Source organism: Ranitomeya imitator, chromosome 4 (assembly GCF_032444005.1).
Source record: "Ranitomeya imitator isolate aRanImi1 chromosome 4, aRanImi1.pri, whole genome shotgun sequence".
In the NCBI taxonomy this organism is placed as follows: Eukaryota; Metazoa; Chordata; class Amphibia; order Anura; family Dendrobatidae; genus Ranitomeya; species Ranitomeya imitator.
The window spans coordinates 164,437,317-164,463,601 of record NC_091285.1 but is presented as its reverse complement, the minus strand read 5'-3'; the positions used below and the strand labels follow the sequence as shown (position 1 = coordinate 164,463,601).

Sequence of the window (26,285 nt, the reverse complement as noted above, 5' to 3'; positions counted from 1 at the left end):
GCGTCGGGAAACGCTAATGTGAACGTTACCTAACTCCACTACCTTCATGAGAAGTGGCACCAACTATAAGTGCCACAGCACAGTGTGAGCGACTAATAGTGTAACTATTTCGCCGCAACTAACTGAATGTTAAGACAGTTTTTCAGGGCATATTTTCTTCTCAGTACAATCTGCAATAATTCACCATTTGACAAATAATTGAATTTACCCAATTACTAGATGATTTTGAATGTAGATATCTACAAATTTAGCTTGATGTTCATTGTCTCTACTCAGAATAACTACATAGTAACATAGTAACATAGTTAGCAAGGCAACAAAAAAGACATGTGTTCATCCAGTTCAGCCTAATAACTTTAAGATTCAATATTGTTACGCTCCAGGAAGACATCCAGGCCTCTCTTGAACCTCTCGACTGAGTTCGCCATCACCACCTCCTCAGGCAAGGAATTTGAGATTCTCACTGGCATAACAGTAAAGAATCCTCTTCTATGTTGGTGGTAAAACCTTCTCTCCTGTAGATGCAGAGAATGCCCCCTTGTGACAGTCACCTTCCTTGGTATAAACAGATCCTCGGAGAGATATGTGTATTGTCCCCTTATATACTTTATACATGGTTATTAGATCGCCCCTCAGTCATCTTTTTTCTATACTAAATAATCCTAATTTTGTTAATCTCTCTGGGTATTGTAGCTCCCCATCCTCTTTATTAATTTTGCTGCCCTCCTTTGCACTCGCTCTAGTGCCATTACAGTGTCTTGTGAAAGTTTTCGGCCCCCTGGAACTTTTCAACCTTTTCCCACATATCATGCATCAAACATAAAGATACCAAATGTAAATTTTTGGTGAAGAATCAACAAGTGGAACACAATTGTGAAGTTGAACAAAATTTATTGGTTATTTTAAATTTTTGTGGAAATTCAAAAACTGAAAAGTGGGGCGTGCAATATTATTCGGCCCCTTTACTTTCAGTGCAGCAAACTCACTCCAGAAGTTCATTGTGGATCTCTGAATGATCCAATGTTGTCCTAAATGCCTAATGATGATAAATATAATCCACCTGTGTGTAATCAAGTCTCCGTATAAATACACCTGCTCTGGGATAGACTCAGGGTCCTGTTTGAAGCACAGAGAGCACCATGAAGTCCAAGGAACACAACAGGCAGGTCCGTGATACTGTTGTGGAGAAGTTTAAAGCCGGATTTGGATACAAAATGATTTTAAAAAATTTAAACATCCCAAGGAGCATTGTGCAAGCGATCATATTGAAATGGAAGGAGTATCATACCAATGCAAATCTACCAAGACCCGGCCATCCCTCTAAACTTTAATCTCAAACAAAGAGAAGACTGATCAGAGATGCAGCCAAGAGGCACATGATCACTCTGGATGAACTGCAGAGATCTACAGCTGAGGTGGGACAGTCTGTCCATAGGACAACAATGAGTCGTACACTGCAGAAATCTGGCCTTTATGGAAGAGTGGCAAGAAGAAAGCCATTTCTCAAAGATATCCATAAAAAGTGTTGTTTAAAGTTTGCAACAAGCCACCTGCGAGACACACCAAACATGTGGAAGAAGGTGCTCTGGTCAGATGAAACCAAAATCGAACTTTTAGGCAACAATGCCAAACGATATGTTTGGTGTGAAGGCAACCCATCTCATCATCCTGAACACACCATCCCCGCTGTCAAACATGGCGGTGGCAGCATCATGGTTTGGGCCTGCTTTTCTTCAGCAGGGACAGGGAAGATGGTGAAAATTGATGGGAAGATGGATGGAGCCAAATACAGGACCATTCTTGAAGAAAACATGTTGGAGTCGGCAAAAGACCTGAGACTGGAATGGAGATTTGTCTTCCAACAAGACAATGATCCCAAACATAAAGCAAAAACTACAATGGAACTGTTCACAGATAAACGTATCCAGGTGTTAGAATGGCCAAGTCAAAGTCCAGACCTCAATCCAATCGAGAATCTGTGGAAAGAGCTGAAAACTGCTGTTCACAAATGATCTCCATCAAATCTCACTGAGCTCGAGCTGTCTGCCAACGAAGAATGGGCAAGAATTTCAGTCTCTCGATCTACAAAATTGATAGAGACATACCCCAAGCGACTTGCAGCTGTAATGGCAACAAAAGGTCGCGCAACAAATTATTAAGTTAAAGGGGCCGAATAATATTGCATGCCCCACTTTTCAGTTTTTGAATTTCCACAAAAATTTAAAATGACCAATAAATTTCGTTCAACTTTACAACTGTGTTCCACTTGTTGTTGATTCTTCACCAAAAATGTACATTTGGTATATTTATGTTTGAAGCATGATATGTGGGAAAAGGTTGAAAAGTTCCAGGAGGCCGAATACTTTCGCAAGGCACTGTATATCCTTCATGAGCACTGGTGCCCAAAACTGTACACAGTACTCCATGTGCGGTCTAACCAGGGATTTCTACAGAGGCAGTATAATGTTCTTATCATGTGTATCCAGACCTCTTTTAATGCACCCCATGATCCTGTTTGCATTGGCAGCCGCTGCCTGGCACTGGCTGCTCCAGGTAAGTTTATCATTAACTAGGATCCCCTAGTCCTTCTCCATGTCAGATTTACCCAGTGGCTTCCCGTTCAGTGTGTAACGGTGATATTGATTCCTTCTTCCCATGTTTATAACGTTACATTTTTCATTGTTAAACCACATCTGCCACCTCTTGGCCCAAGTTTCCAACTTATCCAGATTCATCAGTAGCAGAATACTATCTTCTCTTGTATTGACTGCTTTACATAATTTTGTATCATCTGCAAATATCTATTTTACTCTGTGTAAACCTTCTACCGGATCGTTAATAAATATGTTGAAGAGAATAGGTCCCAACACCGATCCCTGCGGTACCCCTCTGGTCACAGCGACCCAGTTAGAGAATATACCATTTATAACTACCCCCTGCTTTCTATCACTAAGCCAATTACTTACCCATTTACACACATTTTCCCTCAGACCCAGCATTCTCATTTTGTGTACCAACCTCTTGTGTGGTACGGTATCAAACACTTTGAAAAAATCAAGATATACCACGTCCAATAACTCACCTCGATCCAGTCTACAGCTTACCTCTTCATAAAAACTGATTAGATAGGTTTGACAGAAAAGATTCCTCATAAACCCATGCTGATATGGAGTTAAAAAGTTATTCTCATTGAGAAAATCCAGAATAATATCCCTCATAAACCTTTCTAATATTTTACCTACAATAGAGGTTAGACTTACTGGCCTATAATTTCCAGGTTCACTTTCAGAGCCCTTTTTGAATATTGGTACCACATTTGCTATGTGCCAGTCCTGTGGAACAGACCCCGTTGCTATAGAGTCCCTAAATATAAGAAATAATGGTTTGTCTATTACATTACTTAGTTCTCTTAGTACTTGTGGGTGTATGCCATCCGGACCCGGAGATTTATCTATTTTAATCTTATTTAGCCGGTTTCGTACCTCTTCTTGGGTTAGATTGGTGACCCTTAACCCCTTACCGGCATCGGACGTACTATACCGTCCGATGCCGGCTCCCCTGCTTTGATGCAGGGCTCCGCGGTGAGCCCGCATCAAAGCCGGGACATGTCAGCTGTTTTGAACAGCTGACATGTGCCCGTAATAGGCGCGGGCAGAATCGCGATCTGCCCGCACCTATTAACTAGTTAAATGCCGCTGTGAAACGCAGACAGCTGCATTTAACTACCGCTTCCGGCCGGGCGGCCGGAAATGACGTCATCGCCGACCCCGTCACATGATCGGGGGCCGGCGATGCTTGTATATTGTAACCATAGAGGTCCTTGAGACCTCTATGGTTACTGATGACCTGTGGCTGTGAGCGCCACCCTGTGGTCGGCGCTCACAGCACACCTGCAATTCTGCTACATAGCAGCGATCAGCAGATCGCTGCTATGTAGCAGAGGCGATCGCGTTGTGCCTGCTTCTAGACTCCCATGGAGGCTATTGAAGCATGGCAAAAGTTAAAAAAAAAAGTTTAAAAAAATGTGAAAAAAATAAAAAAACATAAAAGTTTAAATCACCCCCCTTTCGCCCCAATCAAAATAAATCAATAAAAAAAATATCAAATCTACGCATATTTAGTATCGCCGCGCTCAGAATCGCCCGATCTATCAATTAAAAAAAAGTATTAACCTGATCGCTAAACAGCGTAGCGGGAAATAAATTTGAAACGCCAGAATTACGTTTTTTTGTCACCGCGACATTGCATTAAAATGCAATAACGGGCGATCAAAAGAACGTATCTGCACCGAAATGCTATCATTAAAAACGTCATCTCGGCACGCAAAGAATAAGCCCTCAACCGACCCCAGATCACGAAAATTGGAGACGCTACGGGTATCGGAAAATGGCGCAATTTTTTTTTTTTTTTAGCAAAGTTTGGAATTTTTTTTCACCACTTAGATAAAAAATAACCTAGTCATGTTAGGTGTCTATGAACTCGTACTGACCTGGAGAATCATAATGGCAGGTCAGTTTTAGCATTTAGTGAACCTAGTAAAAAAGCCAAACAAAAAACCAATGTGGGATTGCACTTTTTTTGCAATTTCACCGCACTTGAAATTTTTTTCCCGTTTTCTAGTACACGACATGCTAAAACCAATGATGTCGTTCAAAAGTACAACTTGTCCCGCAAAAAATAAGCCCTCACATGGCCAAATTGATGGAAAAATAAAAAAGTTATGGCTCTGGGAAGGAGGGGAGCGAAAAACGAACACGGAAAAACGAAAAATCCCCTGGTCATGAAGGGGTTAATATAGGGTTTTCATTGTCTCTCGGCATTTCACCTAGCATTTTATTTTCCACCGTGAATACCATGGAGAAGGTGTTTAATATATTAGCTTTTTCTTCGTCATCTACAATCATTCTTTCCTCACAATTTTTTAAGGGACCTACACTTTCACTTTTAATTCTTTTACTATTGATATAGTTGAAGAACAGTTTGGGATTACCGTATTGTCCGGCATATAAGATGACTTTTTGACCCCTAAAAATTGTCCCAAAAGTCAGGGGTCGTCTTATACGCCGGGTACTGCGTGTGCAGGGAGCGATCCTGGATGTCGGCTTGTGGTTCCCAGGGTCTGGAGGAGAGGAGACTTTCCTTCAGGCCCTGGGATCCATATTCATGTAAAAAATAAAGAATAAAAATAAAAAAACATGGATATACTCACCCTCGGACGACCCCTGGCTCACAGCGCTGCTAGCGTCTGCCTCTGTTCCTAAGAATGCAGAGAGTGAAGGACCTTCGATGACGTCGCGGTCAGGTGACCGCTCACCTGACCGCTCATGTGACCGCGACGTCATCGAAGGTCCTTCACTCTCTGCATTCTCAGGAACGGAGGCAGACACTAGCAGCGCTGTGAGCCAGGGGCCGTCCGAGGGTGAGTATATCCATGTTTTTTATTTTTATTCTTTATTTTTTACATGAATATGGATCCCGCGGCCTGAAGGAGAGTCTCCTCTCCTCCAGACCCTGGGAACCACATGCCGTATAAGATGACTGGGCATATAAGATGACCCCCGTCTTATACGGCGGGCATATCCCAAATTCCATATTTTATATGGAAAAGTTGGGGGTCGTCTTATACGCCCAGTCGTCTTATACACCAGAAAATATGGTAGTTTTACTCTCCTTAGCAATGTGCTTCTCGGTTTCCTTTTTTGGTAGCTTTAGTTTTTTAGATAAAGTATTTGTCTCCCTATAGTTTTTTAGAGTTTCAACGGTGCCATCCTGCTTTAATAGTTTAAATGCTTTCTTTTTACTGATAATTGCCCATCTATTACTTCTTTGTTTAGCCACATTGGGTTATTCCTATTTCTTGTGCTTTTATTCCCACATATCTTCCAGGGCTTTCTTTTATATACCATTAAATAACTAGTAAACTTCAAATGCCTTCGATGAAGAATTAAAAACTGAGAAATGTGTTTTCTGGACAAATACACTAATAATCTACTGTAGAAAATGATAGACTGGACAGTTTAGAAATATGACATCAATCTGTGGAAGGAAATACTGAGTACTTCTGCCAGGTTGCCACAAAAAAGAAATCTTAAACTCCAAAAAGTGTATAAATAGATCAAGAAGATTGGGAGAATGTCATATCAAGTGAAATATTTGTATTGGCGCTTCCAGAGTTTGTAATTTTCTATTTAAAGCTTGGACACTTTGATAGATAATCCCCAAGAGGGACAACGACAAGAAAATACAGATACAACAAAGGATTTTGTGCCTGAGAACTACATTAAAACTTCTGCTTGGAATGAAAATGTTTCATTGGTTCTGACATGAAACTTTTTACATTTCATTTTTCCATGTTGAAATCATAACAATCTTTCACCCCTCTCCTTAAAGGAGTGTTCTACGATATAGGAAATTCTGAGAGAATGACCATGCCCTCAAACGTATGTCTACACTGGGAATTTTTGTCTGGTGTTTTTCAAATTAGTACTGAGAGTTAAGGGTGATGCAATTTTAGACATCCTATGAGATTAATTTATGCCTGTCTAGTAAAAGACTAAACCTCTTTGCCTCTGGTTTATAGACAGCAGTAATGTAATTGATGTTTGAAGCATAAGTCATTTTTTTTATTGTACACAATACTGACCCAACAGTCAGTCCAGCAAAGGACAGCATTGTAATCTTAGTTAGCTGTAAAGCAGCCCAACACATCATCATGACTTGTTAATATAAGTTACCATTCTTTGTCATCAGCCTGTACAATTGTCAATAGAGATGGGCGAACCCGAACAGTAAAGTTTGGGGTCCATACTGAACACCTACTAATCGGGCATGGACCCCGAACATGGGTTTCTCCAGGAATTCTGTGTTACTGTTCGGGTTCTGCCTCCACAACATTAGGTGTTTCCCAGAGAAACATTGATGGTTCTAATCGGCAGTAAGATTATTACCACTGGTTAGAATGCTGTGGCTCCCACACTGTCAGCCAGCAGCTGTCACCACTGATTACTTTTGGTCACAGGCATTGGCTAATGAGAGTACTACTCCCATCAGCCGGCACCTGCACTATAAATAAATTTAAAATACTGGAGTGGGGTCTCTTCCATTTTTGATAACTAGCATGGCAAAATTGACAGCTGTGGATACTTTCCCCCTGATGACCCGACACGTTTCCTTGTGCTCATCAGGGGATACCGTGGGGCCAGTGAAAATCATGCCATCAGCGGGGAAAGTATCCACTGCTGAATCTGGAATACAGGTCATTTATTCTGATGATAGACATGCGGGTGAGATCTTTCTGATTTATCTAATATGCTGATCATATGTGCTGCGTTAATCCCCTCCAATCAAAAAGGGAGAGGTGGGAGATTTACACCTTAGAGGATGCACTAATGAAATGAGATGTGGCATCAATAGGTAGATTGACACTGCTGACATTGTTGACTCTATAATCGGCTCTACTTTGGTCATTTTGGACATACGGCTAAAAGTGGTGGGTCGTATGTGTGGTTAATCGATGGACCTGATATCGCTGACAGGGACCGTTATCCATATTAGTCACACTCACTACAACTGGTACAATATCTCCGGACGCATAATATAGTATCCATAGAGTCATGGATGGTAAGCCTGTTTAGTGAGTGTTTTTGACTATTGGAACTATGTGGAGGATGCACTGAACAGGCAAAGATCACGCCATTTGCAGATTGCCCATGTTTTTCTGATTTGTACAGAACGGAGATATAAAAATCCCATGCAAATGAAATAACAAAAGCTGCATGTTATAGGACAATAGATGTAAAACCAGGGATTCAAGCTTCAGGAGGCTAATTTGCATATTCCAGGTGCCTTCTGGGAGAAGCGAAGTCTCCCTAAGCTAGAAGATCGTTGGGTACAGCCGGGACCAGCTGCTTCGAAAGCATCACCAAACCAGGGATTCAAGCTTCAGGAGGCTAATTTGCATATTCCAGGTGCCTTCTGGGAGAAGCGAAGTCTCTCTAAGCTAGAAGATCGTTGGGTACAGCCGGGACCAGCTGCTTCGAAAGCATCACCAAACCAGGGATTCAAGCTTCAGGAGGCTAATTTGCATATTCCAGGTGCCTTCTGGGAGAAGCGAAGTCTCCCTAAGCTAGAAGATCGTTGGGTACAGCCGGGACCAGCTGCTTGGAAAGCATCACCAAACCAGGGATTCAAGCTTCAGGAGGCTAATTTGCATATTCCAGGTGCCTTCTGGGAGAAGCGAAGTCTCCCTAAGCTAGAAGATCGTTGGGTACAGCCGGGACCAGCTGCTTCGAAAGCATCACCAAACCAGGGATTCAAGCTTCAGGAGGCTAATTTGCATATTCCAGGTGCCTTCTGGGAGAAGCGAAGTCTCCCTAAGCTAGAAGATCGTTGGGTACAGCCGGGACCAGCTGCTTCGAAAGCATCACCAAACCAGGGATTCAAGCTTCAGGAGGCTAATTTGCATATTCCAGGTGCCTTCTGGGAGAAGCGAAGTCTCCCTAAGCTAGAAGATCGTTGGGTACAGCCGGGACCAGCTGCTTCGAAAGCATCACCAAACCAGGGATTCAAGCTTCAGGAGGCTAATTTGCATATTCCAGGTGCCTTCTGGGAGAAGCGAAGTCTCCCTAAGCTAGAAGATCGTTGGGTACAGCCGGGACCAGCTGCTTCGAAAGCATCACCAAACCAGGGATTCAAGCTTCAGGAGGCTAATTTGCATATTCCAGGTGCCTTCTGGGAGAAGCGAAGTCTCCCTAAGCTAGAAGATCGTTGGGTACAGCCGGGACCAGCTGCTTCGAAAGCATCACCAAACCAGGGATTCAAGCTTCAGGAGGCTAATTTGCATATTCCAGGTGCCTTCTGGGAGAAGCGAAGTCTCCCTAAGCTAGAAGATCGTTGGGTACAGCCGGGACCAGCTGCTTCGAAAGCATCACCAAACCAGGGATTCAAGCTTCAGGAGGCTAATTTGCATATTTCAGGTGCCTTCTGGGAGAAGCGAAGTCTCCCTAAGCTAGAAGATCGTTGGGTACAGCCGGGACCAGCTGCTTCGAAAGCATCACCAAACCAGGGATTCAAGCTTCAGGAGGCTAATTTGCATATTCCAGGTGCCTTCTGGGAGAAGCGAAGTCTCCCTAAGCTAGAAGATCGTTGGGTACAGCCGGGACCAGCTGCTTGGAAAGCATCACCAAACCAGGGATTCAAGCTTCAGGAGGCTAATTTGCATATTCCAGGTGCCTTCTGGGAGAAGCGAAGTCTCCCTAAGCTAGAAGATCGTTGGGTACAGCCGGGACCAGCTGCTTCGAAAGCATCACCAAACCAGGGATTCAAGCTTCAGGAGGCTAATTTGCATATTCCAGGTGCCTTCTGGGAGAAGCGAAGTCTCCCTAACCTAGAAGATCGTTGGGTACAGCCGGGACCAGCTGCTTCGAAAGCATCACCAAACCAGGGATTCAAGCTTCAGGAGGCTAATTTGCATATTCCAGGTGCCTTCTGGGAGAAGCGAAGTCTCCCTAAGCTAGAAGATCGTTGGGTACAGCCGGGACCAGCTGCTTCGAAAGCATCACCAAACCAGGGATTCAAGCTTCAGGAGGCTAATTTGCATATTCCAGGTGCCTTCTGGGAGAAGCGAAGTCTCCCTAAGCTAGAAGATCGTTGGGTACAGCCGGGACCAGCTGCTTCGAAAGCATCACCAAACCAGGGATTCAAGCTTCAGGAGGCTAATTTGCATATTCCAGGTGCCTTCTGGGAGAAGCGAAGTCTCCCTAAGCTAGAAGATCGTTGGGTACAGCCGGGACCAGCTGCTTCGAAAGCATCACCAAACCAGGGATTCAAGCTTCAGGAGGCTAATTTGCATATTCCAGGTGCCTTCTGGGAGAAGCGAAGTCTCCCTAAGCTAGAAGATCGTTGGGTACAGCCGGGACCAGCTGCTTCGAAAGCATCACCAAACCAGGGATTCAAGCTTCAGGAGGCTAATTTGCATATTCCAGGTGCCTTCTGGGAGAAGCGAAGTCTCCCTAAGCTAGAAGATCGTTGGGTACAGCCGGGACCAGCTGCTTCGAAAGCATCACCAAACCAGGGATTCAAGCTTCAGGAGGCTAATTTGCATATTCCAGGTGCCTTCTGGGAGAAGCGAAGTCTCCCTAAGCTAGAAGATCGTTGGGTACAGCCGGGACCAGCTGCTTCGAAAGCATCACCAAACCAGGGATTCAAGCTTCAGGAGGCTAATTTGCATATTCCAGGTGCCTTCTGGGAGAAGCGAAGTCTCCCTAAGCTAGAAGATCGTTGGGTACAGCCGGGACCAGCTGCTTCGAAAGCATCACCAATCACGAATTTTTGCCTGTAGGACATTATTGCAAGAGAGCTTGGCTGAGTAGATTACACAAGAAGGAAAACACACAGCAAGTCAGCAGGATCTAGGAGCAACATGGCAGATGTGACAACCTACATGGTGAGCTGCAGCATGTGCTACATGTTCACAGATCGACCAGAAGAAGAATCCAATTTCACCTGTCAGAAGTGTAGACTAGTGGCCCTTTTAGAAAAAAAGGTGCGGGGTCTGGAAGAAAGAATAGCAACTTTGAAACTCATCAAAGAGAATGAAGACTTTCTAGACAGAACAGAAGCATCTCTACTGGTCACAGAAGGTGAAAAAAGTGTCAGAGAACCTCCAAAAGCAGATGAGTGGAAGCATGTGACCAAAAGAAGCAAGAAGACCATGGAGAAATCACCAACCACACAACTGAAGAACCGATATCAAATCTTTGTAGAGGATGAAGATGGCACACCTAAGAATGAAGCAATACCAGCAAGCAAAAAAGAAAAGGGCACACAGCAACAAGTGACAGCAAAAAGTACAGCCAAGAAGCAACGAAGAGTGGTGGTGGTGGGAGACTCACTACTGAGAGGCACAGAAGCAACCATCTGCAGACCGGACATAACTGCAAGAGAAGTATGCTGCCTTCCAGGTGCGATGATCAAGGATGTGACCGATAGGATACCAAAGCTCTTCAGCTCCAAGGACGTCCACCCATTTCTTCTGATACATGTTGGCACCAATGACACGGCAAGGAAGGACCTACCGACAATCTGCAAGGACTTTGAAGAGTTGGGGAAGAAAGTAAAGGAACTGGATGCACAGGTAGTTTTTTCTTCTATCCTTCCAGTAGACGGGCATGGCACCAGGAGATGGAACAGGATCCTTGATGCAAACAACTGGCTAAGACGATGGTGCAGACAACAAGGATTTGGATTCCTGGACCACGGTGTGAATTACTGGTATGATGGACTCCTCGCCAGAGACGGACTACACCTCAACAAACCTGGGAAACACACATTCGCCAGAAGACTCGCTACACTCATCAGGAGGGCGTTAAACTAGAAGAAGAGGGGACGGGAAGAAAAACATTAGACTCGAACAAAGACGACCCAGGAAAACATATTCAGAAGGGAGGTAAGAACATTTCTAAAACAATCCACAGTGAGGAGATTGGAACAAAACAAAATCCTCTAAACTGCATGCTCGCAAACGCCAGAAGCCTGACAAACAAGATGGAAGAACTAGAAGCAGAAATATCTACAGGTAACTTTGACATAGTGGGAATAACCGAGACATGGTTAGATGAAAGCTATGACTGGGCAGTTAACTTACAGGGTTACAGTCTGTTTAGAAAGGATCGTAAAAATCGTAGAGGAGGAGGGGTTTGTCTCTATGTAAAGTCTTGTCTAAAGTCCACTTTAAGGGAGGATATTAGCGAAGGGAATGAGGATGTCGAGTCCATATGGGTTGAAATTCATGGAGGGAAAAATGGTAACAAAATTCTCATTGGGGTCTGTTACAAACCCCCAAATATAACAGAAAGCATGGAAAGTCTACTTCTAAAGCAGATAGATGAAGCTGCAACCCATAATGAGGTCCTGGTTATGGGGGACTTTAACTACCCGGATATTAACTGGGAAACAGAAACCTGTGAAACCCATAAAGGCAACAGGTTTCTGCTAATAACCAAGAAAAATTATCTTTCACAATTGGTGCAGAATCCAACCAGAGGAGCAGCACTTTTAGACCTAATACTATCTAATAGACCTGACAGAATAACAAATCTGCAGGTGGTTGGGCATTTAGGAAATAGCGACCACAATATTGTGCAGTTTCACCTGTCTTTCACTAGGGGGACTTGTCAGGGAGTCACAAAAACATTGAACTTTAGGAAGGCAAAGTTTGACCAGCTTAGAGATGCCCTTAATCTGGTAGACTGGGACAATATCCTCAGAAATGAGAATACAGATAATAAATGGGAAATGTTTAAGAACATCCTAAATAGGCAGTGTAAGCGGTTTATACCTTGTGGGAATAAAAGGACTAGAAATAGGAAAAACCCAATGTGGCTAAACAAAGAAGTAAGACAGGCAATTAACAGTAAAAAGAAAGCATTTGCACTACTAAAGCAGGATGGCACCATTGAAGCTCTAAAAAACTATAGGGAGAAAAATACTTTATCTAAAAAACTAATTAAAGCTGCCAAAAAGGAAACAGAGAAGCACATTGCTAAGGAGAGTAAAACTAATCCCAAACTGTTCTTCAACTATATCAATAGTAAAAGAATAAAAACTGAAAATGTAGGCCCCTTAAAAAATAGTGAGGAAAGAATGGTTGTAGATGACGAGGAAAAAGCTAACATATTAAACACCTTCTTCTCCACGGTATTCACGGTGGAAAATGAAATGCTAGGTGAAATCCCAAGAAACAATGAAAACCCTATATTAAGGGTCACCAATCTAACCCAAGAAGAGGTGCGAAACCGGCTAAATAAGATTAAAATAGATAAATCTCCGGGTCCGGATGGCATACACCCACGAGTACTAAGAGAACTAAGTAATGTAATAGATAAACCATTATTTCTTATTTTTAGTGACTCTATAGCGACAGGGTCTGTTCCGCAGGACTGGCGCATAGCAAATGTGGTGCCAATATTCCAAAAGGGCTCTAAAAGTGAACCTGGAAATTATAGGCCAGTAAGTCTAACCTCTATTGTTGGTAAAATATTTGAAGGGTTTCTGAGGGATGTTATTCTGGATTATCTCAATGAGAATAACTGTTTAACTCCATATCAGCATGGGTTTATGAGAAATCGCTCCTGTCAAACCAATCTAATCAGTTTTTATGAAGAGGTAAGCTATAGGCTGGACCACGGTGAGTCATTGGACGTGGTATATCTCGATTTTTCCAAAGCGTTTGATACCGTGCCGCACAAGAGGTTGGTACACAAAATGAGAATGCTTGGTCTGGGGGAAAATGTGTGTAAATGGGTTAGTAACTGGCTTAGTGATAGAAAGCAGAGGGTGGTTATAAATGGTATAGTCTCTAACTGGGTCGCTGTGACCAGTGGGGTACCGCAGGGGTCAGTATTGGGACCTGTTCTCTTCACCATATTCATTAATGATCTGGTAGAAGGTTTACACAGTAAAATATCGATATTTGCAGATGATACAAAACTATGTAAAGCAGTTAATACAAGAGAAGATAGTATTCTGCTACAGATGGATCTGGATAAGTTGGAAACTTGGGCTGAAAGGTGGCAGATGAGGTTTAACAATGATAAATGTAAGGTTATACACATGGGAAGAGGGAATCAATATCACCATTACACACTGAACGGGAAACCACTGGGTAAATCTGACAGGGAGAAGGACTTGGGGATCCTAGTTAATGATAAACTTACCTGGAGCAGCCAGTGCCAGGCAGCAGCTGCCAAGGCAAACAGGATCATGGGGTGCATTAAAAGAGGTCTGGATACACATGATGAGAGCATTATACTGCCTCTGTACAAATCCCTAGTTAGACCGCACATGGAGTACTGTGTCCAGTTTTGGGCACCGGTGCTCAGGAAGGATATAATGGAACTAGAGAGAGTACAAAGGAGGGCAACAAAATTAATAAAGGGGATGGGAGAACTACAATACCCAGATAGATTAGCGAAATTAGGATTATTTAGTCTAGAAAAAAGACGACTGAGGGGCGATCTAATAACCATGTATAAGTATATAAGGGGACAATACAAATATCTCGCTGAGGATCTGTTTATACCAAGGAAGGTGACGGGCACAAGGGGGCATTCTTTGCGTCTGGAGGAGAGAAGGTTTTTCCACCAACACAGAAGAGGATTCTTTACTGTTAGGGCAGTGAGAATCTGGAATTGCTTGCCTGAGGAGGTGGTGATGGCGAACTCAGTCGAGGGGTTCAAGAGAGGCCTGGATGTCTTCCTGAAGCAGAACAATATTGTATCATACAATTATTAGGTTCTGTAGAAGGACGTAGATCTGGGTATTTATTATGATGGAATATAGGCTGAACTGGATGGACAAATGTCTTTTTTCGGCCTTACTAACTATGTAAGTAACAGACTAGTGTATGGTAAGGGGTTGATTATAATAATTATCCCATTTGTCTATGTGCACTCCACAAGCTTTTCGTGTTGTTTGTCTTAAGCACCTGGCACTTTTTTGATTATTGTTTGTTTTGATAGATATGCCTTTTGAGGGTTTACATTAAAGGTTATGTTTTAATCCAAAACGCGAATACACAAATACTGATGGCATAAATACTAAGGCTTAAAATTAATTTTGGGATGGCTTAATATGGTTGATGCCACAATGCTTTAATAAACTTGGTGCCTTGTAATTTCATAGACTCAGTAAATGAGACTGGAGTGCGTAAACCAAATGCTAATCTTAATGAGTACCATAAAATAAGAAGTTCAAGTATTTAACACCAAATCATATAAATGTTACAAAGAGAATAATGCAGCAATTCACTATTAGAAATATTAATATTATTAGCATGTATGTTGCTTTAAGAGGTCCTGAAAACTGGAGAAGTGTAAGGGTGCTTTCACATTGTGTCCCTATTGGGACATACGTCCAAAATCCCCACAAAACGGGGCCATAGATGGTTTTGGTGACGACAGAGCTCACGTTCGCTCTGACTTGCACTTTTTTTTTCGGGAATGTACGCCTACAGGAGGCGGACACTGAAAATTATGCATGGCATAGCATACTATGTATACAGTTCTTTAGCTATGGTGTTGGCCTTTAACCTCTTCCTGTCATACGCCATACATGTACTGCTATGCGGAAGCTATACTACTGTACAGGTACAGTGCACCGATCACGCTGCCTCATGTTGAGTGCCGTGGCTATGGGATACGGGTGTCAGCTCTGTCTGAGAGCTGACACCCTGCAGCAACACCCACGAAAGGGTGCTAGCACCAATCGCTGGCATTTAACCCATCAAATGCCGCTGTCAGTAGTGACAGTGGCATAGATGAGCATTGTGCAGGAAATGAGTACTATAATTGTCCCTATTTCAGCAACAGTGACACTGTTAGTATCCATCGAAAATGTACCCCTTTTTTATGTAAAGAAACAAAACAATATTATCTCCTGTTACTCTCTGGGCGCAAGCCTGATTGCTAGTACACAGGACTTTGTTGTATTGGTCCATGTTGTGGGGTCTCTGCGTGACCGACCATAGCTGGAAGATGTTCTTAACTGAAACTGAACCCCATTTTTTTGTATTGGAACAGAGTGCGGAAAACTCACAAAATTCACCCCTGACCCCCCTAAAACACACTTGATAAAGGCATCCACTAAAACGCGTAGTGAGGGATGAATTTTTTGTCTCTATATGTAACGTTTTGATTCATTAAATATCAAGAGCTTTTTGCAAAAACTCTACTACTGTTCCTCCAACGCTCGCTGGAAAAACTCTTCTTGTTTGGATACAGCTGTGCTTAGTTTGGACTGAACTACATCCATGCAGGAGCGTCTTAAACGGCCATCACAGTGGTGAGCTGAAATTTAATAATTGTTTTCCATATTAATATAGGAGTCAGGACTGGGTCTGATAATATCATATTGATATGGTCTGGGGTCTGGTATTGAAGAGGCTGCACAGTCTAAAATGACTTTATGTGACTGCATCTCTGTGAGCTGTGAGAATATGCGATAGACATACTACAGCCAGAATCACTAGACTATTCCCAACGCACTGAATATAAGTGTATTGTGTGAGGCTGGGAACTGCAGTCATGTGACCGCAAGTATGCGCTATGAATACTCATGACCAGAATCCGACTAGACTGGTTCTGGCCTTGCACAATACACTTGTATGTCTAGTCGGATTTTAATCAGAGTATGCATATCATATAATTGTAGTCTCATGAACAACACCGACACAAGAGGATCCTCACAGCACTTTTGCAATTGGGCATCATGGAATGTGGCTATCTGCAATATATCTGGCTAATATCTCAACAGTTGTCTAATATAAATTAATTTCATTTGGACAATTTTTTGTGGGTTTTTAGTGGAGGTGGGGTATTGCTATGGGCTGGTATTGCTAAAAATGATCTAGTTGGAACTATTCAAGTGGAAGATTGCCTCAAAAACAACTCTCAACCTACTGCCAGTTTTTAGAAGACTGTTTCTTCAAGCAGTGGTTCAGTAAAAGATCTGTATTTTTCACTAAAACCATGATTTTTATGTGGCAAAATACTCCTTTGCATGCATCAAAGTACTCCACAGGCTAGCCAGTAATTGACTTTAAGAGAAGCTGTTATGTCCTCTAACAATATTAAACTACAAATATGGGGTTAATCTGTAGGTTAATAGTGTTCTAAACACTAGAATCCAGCCACCGGAAAAAAATTACTTTTTTCCTCCCATGAACTTATGACTTTCAGTCACAGCACAGCTTCCATGTTTGCTCAGAACACAATGAGCAGCAGCTATAACCACACCCCAGCACTTACTGACAGCTAACTAAGCAGAACATCAATGCATTTACTCAATTGTAATTTTTCATGTAATACTAAGTAATGTATATACTGTATATTGTTGATAGGAGCTGTCACTGTGACAAGCAAGTTATGCACTTTTGGTCCAGAGCCTAAAATTGTATTGAATTCAGAGTAGAGGAGCTGACCCAATGGCCACAATAAATTATAAAGTGTTATTAATTACCATCTGAATTATGTATGATATGTCAAAAGTAAATGTCATAAAAATCCATTTACAAGAATTTCACTAATTGGGAGAACTTCCCCTGTCTCGCACCAGAAAGTGCATGAGTATGTAGTAAAATCTCCATTGTAGGTTATGTTGATAAAACCTAGTGCTTTACTACTCCCATAAAACCACAGTGAAGATATCTACATACATTCATGACCACCTCTCCACCTAACCAACTTTTTTGTAGATGACTCACAGGTGTTAGGACATTCCCATTATGTTGAAATATTGGGATTTAAGAGATGGCCACACTTGACATCACAAGTCCTTACTCATGCTTGTCTCGCCTACAGGCCAGTCCTCTGCCCTTTGACATGAAATACTTGTGAGAATCCGCATAGAGTTCAGAATTTCTGTGTCTAGATGGTTTGGAGTCGCACAAAATGGCACTGCAAACCAATGTGGCAGCTAGGTCTTCATTGTATGCACTGCTGATTTAGAAGATTCGGGATTTAAAATTGATTTAAGATTCTGGCAGTCTGTTAGAGCTCGGATTTGGGGTCTGTTTATTTGACTTGGATGCTTATTTACCTGTCAGAAAAAGTTTAGGTGTCCTATCTGGGATCTTAAAATATTTCAGGGATTTGAATTCATTTTAGAGCTCGGACTGGGGTCTAAATTAATTTTGATGTCTGGGTTTGTGGTCTAAAGCAGTGTATCACAAAATGTCAGCTTGCACAGCTGGGGTGGCAGTTTTTATAGAAATGATAAGCTATACAGGCATTTGTATGACTGCAGCAATTTCTGGTCTAGCAATATAAATGTCCCATTTTTAACTTTTTATTAAATGTGTGAAACCCTTTGAGTTTCTCCTAAAGCTCTTCCTATAGGGGGGTTTCCACCTCATTGCAATGTGCCTGAAATCCTTGGACTGCCAAAACTGGACCTCCTTTTGACCTGACTGCAACAATCTCCCTGGGAGCCAATGAATGCAATCACAGTGAGCAAACTATTGTGTTACCAATTTTTTCAATTTTTTATACCCGTTTGCGCTCCGTCTTTGACCCCTTTCTGACCTCGGACAGGATAGTACGTCCGAGGTCAGAACCACAACTTTGATGCGGGCTTCGGCGGTGAGCCTTCATCAAAGCCGGGATATGTCAGCTGTTTTGTACAGCTGACATGTGCCTGCAATAGCGGTGGGTGGAATCACAATCCACCCGCTTCTATTAACTAGTTAAATGCCGCTGTCAAACGCTGACAGCAGCATCTAACCATCGCTTACGGCCATCGGGCCGGAAATGCTCGCGTCGCTGACCCCCATCACGTGATCATGGGTCAGCGATGCGTCTGCATAACAAGAAGAGGTCTATTGAAGACCTCTATGGTTGTTGATGCTGGATTGCTGTGAGCGCCACCCTGTGGTCGGCACTCATAGCAATGTTGTAATTCAGGTACCTAAGGGCGATTTAAGCATGGCTCTTATGTAGCAGAGCCGCTCAGGCTATGCCAACTTATAGCCTCCCATGGAGGCTATTGAAACATGGCAAAAGTAAAAAAATGTTTTAAAAAATATCAAAAAAATAAAAAAAATAAAAGTTTAAATCACCCCCCTTTTGCTCCATTCAAAATAAAACAATAAAAAAACAAATGTAGACATATTTGTTATCGCTGCATTCACAATCGCCCGATCTATCAATAAAAAAAGCATTAACCTGATCGCTAAACGGCACAGTGAGAAAAAAATTAGAAACGCCCGAATTACATTTTTTGGTCACCGCAACATTGCATTAAAATGCAATAACGGGCAATCAGAAGAACGTATCTGCACCAAAATGGTATAATTAAAAACGCCAGCTTGTCATGCAAAAAATAAGCCCTCACCCAACCCCAGATCACAAAAAATGGATATGCTACCCGTATCGTAAAATTGTGCAATTTTTCTTTTTTTTAGCAAAGTTTGGAATTTTTTTTACCACTTAGATAAAAAAGACACTATACATGTTTAGTGTCTATGAACTCATAATGACCCGACGAATCAAAATGACAGGTCAGTTTTAGCATTTAGTGAACCTAGCAAAAAAAAGCCAAACAAATTGCACTTTTTTTGCAATTTCACCGCACTTGGAATTTTTTTTCCTGTTTTCTAGTATATGACATGCTAAAACCAATGATGTCGTTCAAAAGAACAACTTGTTTCGCAAAGAATAAGCCCTCACATGGCCATATTCATGGAAAAATAAAAAGTTATGGCTCTGGGAAGTAGGGGAGCAAAAAACGCAAAACCGAAAAAAGCTGGGGTCATAAAGGGGTTAAGGACCACAAATATGGACATTTGAACACCCATTGTATTCCATGGTGGTGCAGACGTTAGGTTTTTCACAAGGAGCATGTATCCATGTGAAAAACTTGCAGACATGTCCTTTTTTTCACACAGCATGGACAAAATGCGTGCTGCATACGTGCACACTGATGACACACAGATGACATCTGTATGTCATCAGTGTGTCAAGTACCGATGCCTGGGAAAACCCGTACAATTAGCGCTGTTCCCAGATGCTGGGTGCCGAATGCAGTTCTCATGATTCTCACCTGGTCTCCTTGCCATCAGAGACTAGGTGACGATGATGAGAATTGAAGTCAGCACCCACTGTCTTTGTAGAGTGGATTAAATAAGTAAATTCTAAAAAGGCGTGGGGCCCCCCTTAATTTTCATAACCAGCTCACAGTTGTTTGCTTAGCCTTTATTGGTTATTATAGGGGAGACCCCCCAAAAAATGACCATATGTATGAATGTGTCTTTAGATGTATAACTGACGGTTGAATGATGGTTGAATGAACAGTGAATAAACTGACAAGTAATCAACCTTGTCCAGTATGTCTGATCAGGCATTCAGAGGATTGTTATAGGACGTCTTCATTTTCTATATAACTGTTATATGTGGAATAATAGTGTTGCAAACTATGAGGATCCTTGGAAATGGAGGTGAATGATTTTTGAGTGACTAATAAGTGTCTACAGTCTCTGAATGATAAGGGATCCCATTCCGAAGACAATTAAAATGTAAACTGAGAAGCATGTTAATGTAAGCATATTCTGTCGAGGTACCAGTAAAAGTTTGACAAGTCCTTGTCTTAATTTAGTATAGGGTTCTGCTTTTTCTTTAGATTGTGATCTAGGTCTAACATTTTTGTCGGGTCTGATATAGCAGTACTATTTAGGTGTGAAGTAGAACCAGATTTTTTATAATTGTGATATACCAGCAAGCATGCTTTATATGTACTGTCAATGATAGCTGGAACTTTAGTTCTGCCTCTGTATGGCATAAAATAATGGGGATCTATCACAGGACATCTGAATAAGGAAGTGGTTTTCTGAAAAAAAACAAAAACATTTATATGTAGATAGATAGGTAATAGATAGATGACAGATAGATGACAGATAGATAATAGGTAGATAGGTGATAGATAGATAGATCACATCAACTAGGCCTTCCGTTGCCCTATAATCATCTTCCCACCATCACTGATGTCTAAATCATCTGACCCCTGCTGAACCTATAAATGTGACCAACTTCAACTGTGAGAGACAGAATCTAAAAGTAAAAACCAGAAACTCACATTGCATGATTTTTAAATAAATAAATTGCATCTTACTGCATGAAATAAGTATTTGATCGCCTACCAACCAACAAGAATTCTGGCTCTCACAGACCTGTTATTTTTCTTTCTTTTAAAACCCCTTCTACACTGCACTTCTAACCTGTATTAATTGCATCTGTTGGAACTTATTACCTGTATAAAAGACACCTGTCCACACACTCAATCACTCACACACCAACCTCTCCACCATGGCCAAGACTAAAGCGGTGCCTCAAAACACCAGAGACATTCCAAGGCTGGAATGGCGAACAGGACAGTAGGCAAGCAGCTTGGTGAGAAGGCAATAATGTTTAGAAAATGGAAGAAACACAAGATGACTGTTAATCTTCCTCGGTTTGGGGCTGCATGCAAGATTTCGCCTTGTGAGAAAGGTCAGAAATCAGCCCAGAACTATATGAGAGGACCTGGTCAATGCTGGTACCACAGTCTCAAACATTACCATTAGTAATGACATACACCTTCATGGATTAAAATCCTGCAGGGCACGCAAGGTCCCCCTGGTCATGCCAGCATATATGCAGGCCTGTTTGAAGTTCACCAATGACCTTTTGAATGATCCAGAGGACCAAAATAAAACTTTTTGGTATCAACTCCATTGGTCGTGTTTGGAGGAAGAAGGATTAGTACAATCTAAAGAACAGCATCCAAACCGTGAAGCATGGTGGGGGAAACATCATACTTTGGAGGTGCTTTTCTCTAAAGAGGACAGGACGACTGCACTATATTGAAGGGAGGATGGATGGGGTAATGCATTGCAAAATTTTGGCCAACAACCTCCTTCCCTTAGTAAGAGCATTGAAGTTGGGTCGAGACTGGGTCTTCCAGCATGACAATGACCCAAAACGCACAGCCAGGGAAATGAGTGGCTCCGTAAGAAGCATTTCAAGATCCTGGATTGGCCTACCCAGTCTCCAGACCTGAACCCAATAAAAAATCTTTGGAGGGAGCTGAAAGTCAATATTGCCCTTTCACAGCCCCGAAACCTGAAAAATCTGGAGAAGATCTGTATGGAGGAGTGGATCAAAATCCCTGCTGCAGTGTGTGCAAACTTGGTCAAGAACTACTGGAAATGTCTGACCTCTGTAATTGCAAACAAAGGTTTCTGTACCAAATATTAAGTTCTGTTTTTCTATTTTATCAAATACTTATTTCATGCAATAAGTAAAAATCATGTGATTTTCTGGATTTTTTTAAAAATTCTGTCTCACAGCTGAAGTGCACCTACGATAAAAATTATAGACTTCTCTATCTATTCTTTGTAGGCGGGAAAATTGCAAGATAAGCAGTGTAACAAATACTCTTTTCACCACTGTATGTGTATATATATATATATATATATATATATATGTATACGAACTATGATAATGTAAAAGTACAAACTTCCTCCTCATACTGTGGCTGAACATTTCTGATTTTCTTATGTTCCTGTTGTTGGTACCGCAATGATGTATATAACTGGTATGTGTTTTTCATCAGTATACACACAGTTAATGCTTGGTTACCATTTTATAATACTAGGTCTGAGTCCAAAGCTTTTAGTTACATAATACTTGACTCACTCGATAAAAGAAGATGGATTCATTTGTCTACAGAGCACATGAATGCACTTGGCCATTTTCAGTCCGTGTACATTTATTGGTTTGTGGTGTCCTTTCTACAAATACTGCATCAATGAAATCCGCTATCATCTAAAGGATTCATTATGCTCCGAACTCTTCAATACTGGAGAATAATGGGGGGGAGTTGCTTCTCTGTAATGACATTCGTTACATAATGTGAATACTTCTAGGGCACAGCAAAAAGCCCAACAGTGAAATGATGACGCCAGCTAATTAGGGATTGTCTGGCCAAAGAATGGAACATGGACTTTATATATATATATATATATATATATATATATACTCAAACTTTTAATTTAGTGTTTTAATATTCTAAGTTTTCACTAAAAAAACTTAATTAAGGAAACAACCATAGTGAAGGAAAAGATCCTTGAGAAACAGAAAAAAAAAACAATTTATACTATGAGTGTAGAAGATCTACGTTTGTGTTGTGGCTGAACTTATCTGATACCAAGTGCTTCATTTTTACAGGTATACATACTATATTACTCCAGGAGCTGTGTCTTTGAGAGACAAATGACAGATTCACCTCTGTTATATCTGAAAGAGCAGACAATAATGCTTCACATATTAGTAATCAAAGTGTTAGAAGTTCATGATGACACCTTCTTACAATGTAGATTAATGGCTGGGCAAACTTTACCCTGGTCGCATCATCCATACATCTACGTTTGTGAGTGTGTGTACCTGGCTGTAGAATATGTTAGTACTATATGCTTCTCTAATAACAGGTTAAATAAGTAATACATCATTGCTTTTTTTTTTCCATTAGTCAATTAAACATGCACATCATAACAAGCCAAGGAACTTTCAAAGGGCATCTTTTCACCGAAGTGACATTTACGCTTGACCGGTGCTACCACGTCAGCTCTCCTCCATAGGTTTGTATGTTTGTATGAACAAATGATTCCCAATTATTACCCTTGAACATCCTTATTACAAGCTCCACACACAGCCATTAAAAGCCCACGTTCTAGGCTTCATTATTACAGTCTGCATATCTAGGACACTGCAGGCAGGACACGGCAGCCCCAAATGTATCACACAGAATAAATGTCACGGCATTATTTATTTTATTTTGCCTTAGATGATGCAGATGGTATTATTAAAGCACAATTTTCCACTGCTTGGCTGCAGATTTCATGTATGCAATATAAAGTCATGATCATACTGTACCTGGGGAACCTGAAGCTGGATCCTTCACAGGAGCATGACCAGGGGAATCTTGCTTTGTCTTAAGATTTGTTTCCTTATTAATTGGAATTGAATCCCGGATCCTTTCCACACTTTGACAGTTCTTTTACATTCTTCTCGCTTGTCATTTATAGGCTTGAGATCATATTGTTCCTTAATTCGCTGTAAACTTCATGTTTGTTTCCGAATACGTCTAGACAGCCACTAAAACAATATATATTGTCTACAGTGCTTATATTTTGTCGCTGTCCCAATCTCATTCACTGATGACCAGCTCAACCTTAAGATTAAGGTGGTGGCAAGATTTTACATTTCAAATGTGTTTTTAAGTAAAGTGCAAAATCGTTTCGAAGTCTGCCAAAAAATGAAATGAATGGATGTTACACCTCAGCAGCAGCCATCAGACCAAAAAGATTCATCTTCTACATCTTTTTTTAACATTTGTCCATAGACTATTTCCAAAAGTCAGACAAGTCGTTTAGACGGCAGAAAGAAGTTTTATCTCGGGATCATGATTCGGCTCTAAATGTTTGGATCTCTGAAGGTTTTTCTTGTATAAATAAAAGAGAGGTCCTGGCAGGAGATACCTGGTCTCCGTCCTCCAGATGTTACTTTTCCGGACAGGTTCTCATCATTCAGCATTTTTACATCAATCGGTGGCATCTGTATCTTCTAGAATGAACCAAATGACTAGGAGAGATGAGTTGAGCTACATTTGCATGGTCCACTCCTATGAAACATCACCATGGCCTCGTGTTCCTCAAGTCTACCTGAGTTGCACACATTCAATGTCCAGAATCTTTGGTGAGTCAGTTGTTCCTAAGATTATGTACATGACACAGTAACAAGACACAAAGATACAATTGAGTACAAAGTGGAAACTGTGCAAAAATTTGTATCCTATCATATCTTTACAAGACACGAGAAAATAAATAAAGCCATCTGTCATTCAAGCACTATTATATTAAAAAAAGGCATAAAAAACAACGTATAATTCCATCAAGGCTGCAAACACAAAAAATAATAAAAATAAAGAAAAAATAAAACAAAAAAAATTGATATAGGCTTCAAAACGACTACAGACATTACATTTCTAAACCATCCTATGCCATTAAGTAGAAATAAAGATACAGTTGTATACGGAAGGCAGACATGAAGAACTAAGCTTCGAGACACTTCTCATCCAACAGGCATCACTTACATGGATCTTGAAGAATTCAGCTGATCCTCAAGATGATTCCGACCTCATCATGTTGTAGACAAAAGTAGCCTTCCCGTTAAAACAATGCTGTCTTGTCTTCCTCACTTTGAGAGTGCTGCTGTATCTCTGCTCTTCATTCCATTGTTAGATTATCTGACGTCCTGTATGGAGAATATGTCTATGGAGCGCCCTCTAGTGGTCCAAAGCAGAGATGCGCTCCACAGCGGATGAGCCTGATTCATCCCAATGCCATGAATTTAGGGACATACGGTTTTCCCTCTAGGTTATCAGGACTCATTTAATTATATTGCAGTTAGGTGTTCATCTTTGTAACTTCTCATGCACTTAATACCATTAACTGTAAGAAATTAGAAGCGTGATTTATTGAAATTCTAATGTAAAATTCATACGAAATCAGTCAAAATGTATTTTTATACACAGTTAAAGCTAGCCAATAAAAGTAATTGATTCAGCGCCCAATAATAAATGGCGTACATTAATGATAATTATTGTGTCTATGGTACAAAAGAATCCCGTCTCTCCTATTAATAGGTAAGCCTATAAGTTATGGAATTGTATATAAAAAGTACATATTCTGCACTATCCCTTTAACATTAAGTGTATATGGACCAAATATGATGAAAATGTATATGTTCACAACCACTTTAGAGATTCAAGACAACTATGAAGGACCTAAAGCAAATTCCAATCACTTATAATGAAGTTCAAAAATAGAACTGTACGGAATGATAATCTTGTCCCCAAAAATATCAAAACCCAGGGCAGAACACAAAAACCACAGGTATAATCAGGACTTAGTTCTACCTTCATTTAAAACGATATAATAATATAAAATAATATTTCCTTAATTGCTTTACCAGATCTGCACGTTGGACCTGTAATTTAATTCAGAACTTCGAGGTTTTACTAAGCCAATTTTAGAAGACCAATACGTTTTTGAAGAACTTGGCTTAGTCTAGCGGAACAGCACGGGTGCCAAGTGTTGGAGGTGTAATGTGCACCCAATGTGTGTAAGATCTGATTTCTACAAATGAGGCTGGCGAGTTCACATCATGAGATCTGGGGCCGGTCTGTACACAAATTGTAAAACAAAGATGTTTGAAACCAGCCTACAATGTGACCTTACAAAGGTATTTTCAAGCTTGAAAGTTATCCCTTACGCATGGGACAGTGATCCAGAGAACCTGGTCTCTTCAGAGCCCCAACTGAATGCAGCATAGGTCGATCATGCCCATTACCTCTCTATTCAGTCTAATAAGATTGATGAAGACTAGCTGAGCTCAGTGCTCGGCTATCTACAGTGGTCCCATTAAGGCCTCCTTCAGATATTTCTCGGATAGCACACACACTTGTGATAGTCTATGATTTCATTGACAATCTATGGTTTTCAGTCTGCAGAAAATCACCTGGATATGTTTGATCTTGATCCGAGGGTCGGACCAAAATAGGGAATACAAGTTTATGGGTCCATGAAAAGTCAGACTGCTCTTGGATGAAGTCATGACTATGACATTCATTCCATACTCAAATCAAAGTCTGATCAAAATAATCAGTCCGTTTTTCTTGTATATGAGAAAAACAGA

General features: G+C 41.1%; 1 protein-coding gene across 1 annotated transcript in view; it reads right to left on the bottom strand.

Moving 5' to 3' along the window:
- Window positions 1-24,808, bottom strand: part of DRD1 (dopamine receptor D1) — a 98,333-nt gene extending 73,525 nt beyond the window's left edge. Inside the window, exons 1-2 of the mRNA XM_069764084.1 lie at window positions 24,682-24,808; window positions 23,463-24,299 (exon numbers count right to left, since the gene is read on the bottom strand). The gene's annotated coding sequence lies outside the window, so the exon portion shown is untranslated. The remainder of the gene's footprint in view (window positions 1-23,462; window positions 24,300-24,681) is intronic.
- Between the last annotated feature and the right edge of the window lie 1,477 nt (window positions 24,809-26,285).